Source organism: Salmo salar, chromosome 25 (assembly GCF_965601325.2).
Source record: "Salmo salar chromosome 25, fSalSal1, whole genome shotgun sequence".
In the NCBI taxonomy this organism is placed as follows: domain Eukaryota; kingdom Metazoa; phylum Chordata; class Actinopteri; order Salmoniformes; family Salmonidae; genus Salmo; species Salmo salar.
The window spans coordinates 18,678,800-18,684,958 of record NC_138315.1 but is presented as its reverse complement, the minus strand read 5'-3'; positions in this window follow the sequence as shown (position 1 = coordinate 18,684,958).

The window sequence follows — 6,159 nt, the reverse complement described above, 5'->3', positions numbered from 1 at the left end:
CAATTAATCTACAGTCGTCTCAAATAAATCTGTGAAGGACCTCGTCGTTACTCTGGACCCTGATCTCTCTTTTGAAGAACATATCAAAACTGTTTCAAGGGCAGCTTTTTCCCATCTACGTAACATTGCAAAAATCAGAAACTTTCTGTCCACAAATGATGCAGAAAAATGTATCCATGCTTTTGTTACTTCTAGGTTGGACTACTGCAATGCTCTACTTTCCGGCTACCTGGATAAAGCACTAAATAAACTTCAGTTAGTGCTAAATACGGCTGCTAAAATCCTGACTAGAACCAAAAAATTTGATCATATTACTCCAGTGTTAACCTCCCTACACTGGCTTCCTGTTAAGGCAAAGGCTGATTTCAAGGTTTTACTGCTAACCTACAAAGCATTACATGGGCTTGCTCCTACCTATCTTTCCGATTTGGTCCTGCCGTACATACCTACATGTACGCTACAGTCACAAGACGCAGGCCTCCTAATTGTCCCTAGAATTTCTAAGCAAACAGCTGGAGGCAGGGCTTTCTCCTATAGAGCTCCATTTTTATGGAATAGTCTGCCTACCCATGTGAGAGATGCAGACTCGGTCTCAACCTTTAAGTCTTTACTGAAGACTCATCTCTTCAGTGGGTCCTATGATTGAGTGTAGTCTGGCCCAGGAGTGTGAAGGTGAACGGAAAGGCTCTGGAGCAACGAACCACCCTTGCTGTCTCTGCCTGGCCGGTTCCCCTCTCTCCACTGGGATTCTCTGCCTCTAACCCTATTACAGGGGCTGAGTCACTGGCTTATTGGTGCTCTTCCATGCCGTCCGTAGGAGGGGTGCGTCACTTGAGTGGGTTGAGTCACTGACGTGGTCTTCCTGTCTGGGTTGGCGCTCCCCCTTGGGTTGTGTCGTGGCGGAGATCTTTGTGGGCTATACTCGGCCTTGTCTCAGGATGGTATGTTGGTGATTGAAGGTATCCCTCCAGTGGTGTGGGGGCTGTGCTTTGGCAAAGTGGGTGGGGTTATATCCTTCCTGTTTGGCCCTGTCTGGGGGTATCGTCAGATGGGTCCACAGTGTCTCCTGAACCCTCCTGTCTCAGCCTCCAGTATTTATGCTGCAGTAGTTTATGTGTCCGGGGGCTAGGGTCAGTCTGTTATATCTGGAGTATTTCTCCTGTCTTATGCAGTGTCCTGTGTGAATTTAAGTATGCTCTCTCTAATTCTCTCTTTCTCTCTTTCTTTCTTTCTCTCTCTCGGAGGACCTGAACCCTAGGACCATGCCTCAGGACTACCTGACATGATGACTCCTTGCTGTCCCCAGTCCACCTGGCTGTGCTGCTGCTCCAGTTTCAACTGTTATGCCTGCGGCTATGGAACCCTGACCTGTTCACCGGATGTGCTACCTGTCCCAGACCTGCTGTTTTCAACTCTCTAGAGACAGCAGGAGCGGTAGAGATACTCTCAATGATCGGCTATGAAAAGCCAACTGACATTTACTCTTGAGGTGCTGACTTGCTGCACCCTCGACAACTGTGATTATTATTATTTGACCATGCTGGTCATTTATGAACATTTGAACATCTTGGCCATGTTCTGTTATAATCTCCACCCGGCACAGCCAGAAGAGGACTGGCCACCCCTCATAGCCTGGTTCCTCTCTAGGTTTCTTCCTAGGTTTTGGCCTTTCTGGGGAGTTTTTCCTAGCCACCGTGATTCTACACCTGCATTGCTTGCTGTTTGGGGTTTTAGGCTGGGTTTCTGTACAGCACTTTGAGATATCAGCTGATGTAAGAAGGGCTATATAAATACATTTGATTTGATTTGATTTGATGATATAAGCAAGTGTGATATCCATCAGTGTACTTAATTAAAACAATTCTAAACATATACATTGTTTGTCTTTGTCCTGCCTATTATGACAAATGAGAGAAAGTAAACAATGTCTAACATTGATGGATTTGACATTACAAAGATGTAAAAATGATGTGTAGGAGAGATCAATATAGCAATAAGGAACAAGAGATTGTGATACACTGTGAGCATATAGTCATAGCTGAAGGTTTAGTTTGTGAAAGAAGAAAAATATATTTAATTCTCAATTTGTTTGTCTCACATTGTCTCAGCAAACTTTTATTTAATCAATAAAACATTAATTCAGTGATCAAACTGAATTTTTCTGTCATTTTGAGAAGAGACCAAAGAAATGCAACATACACTACATTCAGTTGATAAACTCAGCAAAAAAAGAAACATCCTCTCACTGTCAACTGCGTTTTATTTTTTTATTTTCAGCAAACTTGACATGTGTAAATATTTGTATGAACATAACAAGATTCAACAACTGAGACATAAGCTGAACAAGTTCCACAGACATGTGACGAACAGGAATTTTATAATGTGTCCCTGAACAAAGGGGGGTCAAAATAAAAAGTAACAGTCAGCATCTGGTGTGGCCACCAGCTGCATTAACTACTGCAGTGCATCTTCTCCTCATGGACTGCACCAGATTTGCCAGTTCTTGCTGTGAGATGTTACCCCACTCTTCCACCAAGGCACCTGCAAGTTTCCGGACATTTCTGGGGGGAATGGCACTAGCCCTCACTTTTCGATCCAAGAAGTCCCAGAAGTGCTCAATGGTATTGAGATCCGGGCTCTTTGCTAGGCATGGCAGAACACTGACATTCCTGTCTTGCAGGAAATCATGCACAGAACGAGCAGTATGGCTGGTGGCATTGTCATGCTGGAGGGTCATGTCAGGATGAGCCTGCAGGAAGGGTCTTCCCTGTAACGCACAGCATTGAGATTGCCTGCAATGACAACAAGCTCAGTCCGATGATGCTGTGACACATCGCCCCAGACCATGACGGACCCTCCACCTCCAAATCGATCCCGCTCCAGAGTACAGGCCTCAGTGTAACTCTCATTCCTTTGACGATAAATGCGAATCCGACCATCACCCCTGGTGAGACAAAACCGCGACTCGTCAGTGAAGAGCACTTTTTGCCAGTCCTGTCTGGTCCAGCGATGGTGGGTTTGTGCCTATAGGCGACGTTGTTGCCAGTGATGTCTGGTGAGGACCTGCCTTACAACAGGCCTACAAGCCCTCAGTCCAGCCTCTCTCAGCCTAATCTCCACCTGGCACATCCAAAAGAGGACTGGCCACCCCTCATAGCCTGGTTCCTCTCTAGGTTTCTTCATAGCTTCTGGCCTTTCTAGGGAGTTTTTCCTAGCCACCGTGCTTCTACACCTGCATTGCTTGTTGTTTGGCGTTTTAGGCTGGGTTTCTGTACAGCACTTTGAGATATCAGCTGATGTAAGAAGGGCTTTATAAATACATTTGAATAAATTTGATATTGCGGACAGTCTGAGCACTGATGGAGGGATTGTGCATTCCTGGTGTAACTCAGGCAGTTGTTGTTGCCATCATGTACCTGTCCTGCAGGTGTGATGTTCGGATGTACCGATCCTGTGCAGGTGTTGTTACACGTGGTCTGCCACTGCGAGGACGATCAGCTTTCTATCCTGTCTCCCTGTAGCGCTGTCTTAGGCATCTCACAGTACGGACATTGCAATTTCTTGCCCTGGCCACATCTGCAGTCCTCATGCCTCCTTGCAGCATGCCTAAGGCATGTTCACACAGATGAGCAGGGACCTTGGGAATCTTTCTTTTGGTGTTTTTCAGAGTCAGTAGAAAGGCCTCTTTAGTGTCCTAAGCTTTCATAACTGTGACCTTCACTGCCTCACTTCTGTAAGCTGTTAGTGTCTTAACGACCGTTCCACAAGTGCATGTTCATTAATTGTTTATGGTTCATTGAACAAGCATGGGAGACGGTGTTTAAACCCTTTACAATGAAGATCTGTGAAGTTATTTTGATTTTTACGAATTATCTTTGAAAGACAGGGTCCTGAAAAAGGGTTGTTTCTTTTTTTGCTGAGTTTACTTTTGTATATATATACATTTGTCACGATTCCCACCGACGGTGGCGCCCCCTCCTGCTCGGGTGGCGCTCGGCGGTCGTCGTCACTGGCCTATTAGCTGCCACTGATTCCCTTTTTTGTTTTCCCCCTTTTGTGATTGTTTGCACCTGTTCGTAGTGGCGGTGATTAGCGGGGCTATAATTATCAGCTGGTCCGCCTTCTCATTGTGCGGGATTGTCATTCTTGTTTGTGTGTTTGTGTTTACGCTTGTGCGTTAGTTTTGCGCCGCATGTGTTTTCCCCTGTGTTTGGGGCACTTTGTTTTGTTTGCTCGCTATTCGCTGTTTGGGGTGGCTTGTGTGTGTTCGCCTCTTGACCCATTAAAAAGCCACTACCCTGTGCTCGCTGCTTCCTGCATTTTGATTCCTCACCCACGACGCCCGAGCCTCACAACATTGCATTTGGAAAGTATTCAGACCCCTTCCCTTTTTCCACATTTTTGAAATTATTACAAAAAATTGGACCGAAATGGCAACCAAATCACAGATTTTTGTTGACATTTTGATCCCTCGATTGAGAGGATCACATTTCAGCATGCTCCTAATGATTTCAAAACATTGTGTGACATCTGTGGATTAGAATGATATATAACATGTACCAAAACAGTCCTTGCATATAAAGTAATATTTGCCTTAGTATCATGTCCCATACATCCCACTTAAAAAGGTAGAGTTCAATTGGATTGGCTTCTGTCCATAGATGCGGTAAAGGGGTCAATGGCATGCAGGATTGCCGCACATTCAACAAATCTGATCTAACTGTTTGTCAAATCGTTCATGATTTGTATAATGTAACAGGCCCACAATGTGTTTACTATAAGTCTGATTCTGATATTTTTGGCTGTTTCCGCTGCATAACATTTAGAAGCTGTCATTTTCAAGTGAAGCTAGCATACAGAAATTGGTGGTTGTAGTCAAAGTTGTTTTAGACTGTAATGCAGTTGATTGGTGAAGATGACTTGAACATACTTTTGTATATACAGTGTATGTGGACACCCCTTCAAATTAGCTATTTCAGCCACACCCATTGCTTCACAGTAGGGATAGTGCTAGGTTTCCTCCAGATGTGACGCTTGGCATTCAGGCCAAAGAGTTCAATCTTGGTTTCATCAGACCAGAGAATCTTGTTCCTCATGGTCTGAGAGTCTTTAGGTGCCTTTTGGTAAACTCCAAGCGGGCTGTCATGTACCTTTTACCGAGGAGTGGCTTCCGTCTGGCCACTCTACCATAAAGGCCTGATTGGTTGAGTGCTACAGAGATGATTGTCTACCTAGAAGGTTTTCCTATCTCCACAGAGGAACTCTGGAGCTCTGTCAGAGTGATCATCGGGTTCTTGGTCACCTCCCTGACCAAGGCCCTTCTCCCCCGATTTCTCAATTTGGCCGGGTAGCTAGGTCTAGGGAGAGTCTTGATGGTTCCAAACTTCTTCCATTTAAGAATTATGGAGGCCACTGTGTTCTTGGGGACCTTCAATGCTGCAGAAATATTTTGGTACCCTTCCCCAGATCTGTGGCTCGACACAATCCTGTCTCGGAGCTCTACGGACAATTCCTTCGACCTCATGGCTTGGTTTTTTAAATCTGCAATGGCATTTATTTATTTAGACTTTTACTTACTTTGTTTGAAGGCTGAAAGGTCTCATCATAAAAGCATTTGGTTAAAATGGGTTACCTGTCTCTCTGCTGGACATAATGCATTCCTATGGGATTTCACTTAAAGTGACGTGTACAGGGAAGGTTTCCTGTCATATTTCTTAACCTGTTGGGGCTACAGGTTAGCAATGAACCCCGAGCCGGGATTGCTAACAAGGCTGGAAATTCAAAACATCAAAAATCTAATAATTTCAATTTCTCAAACAATCAACTATTTTACACAATTTAAATGATAAACATCTCCTTAATCTAACCACATTGTTCGATTTTCAAAGAGGCTTTACGGCAAAAGCATAAAGTTAGATTATGTTAGGACAGTACATAGCCACAAAAGTACAAACATCCATTTTCAATTCAAGGTCAGGCGTCACCAAAAGCAGAAACCAGCTTGAATTATGCACTAACTTTTGTCAATCCCCATCAGATGACACTCCTAGGACATTATGTTATACAATACATGCATTTTCTGTTCCATCAAGTTCATATTTATATCCAAAAACAGCATTTTACAGTAGCGTGAAATTCAGATTTTTTTCTTCTCTGAAA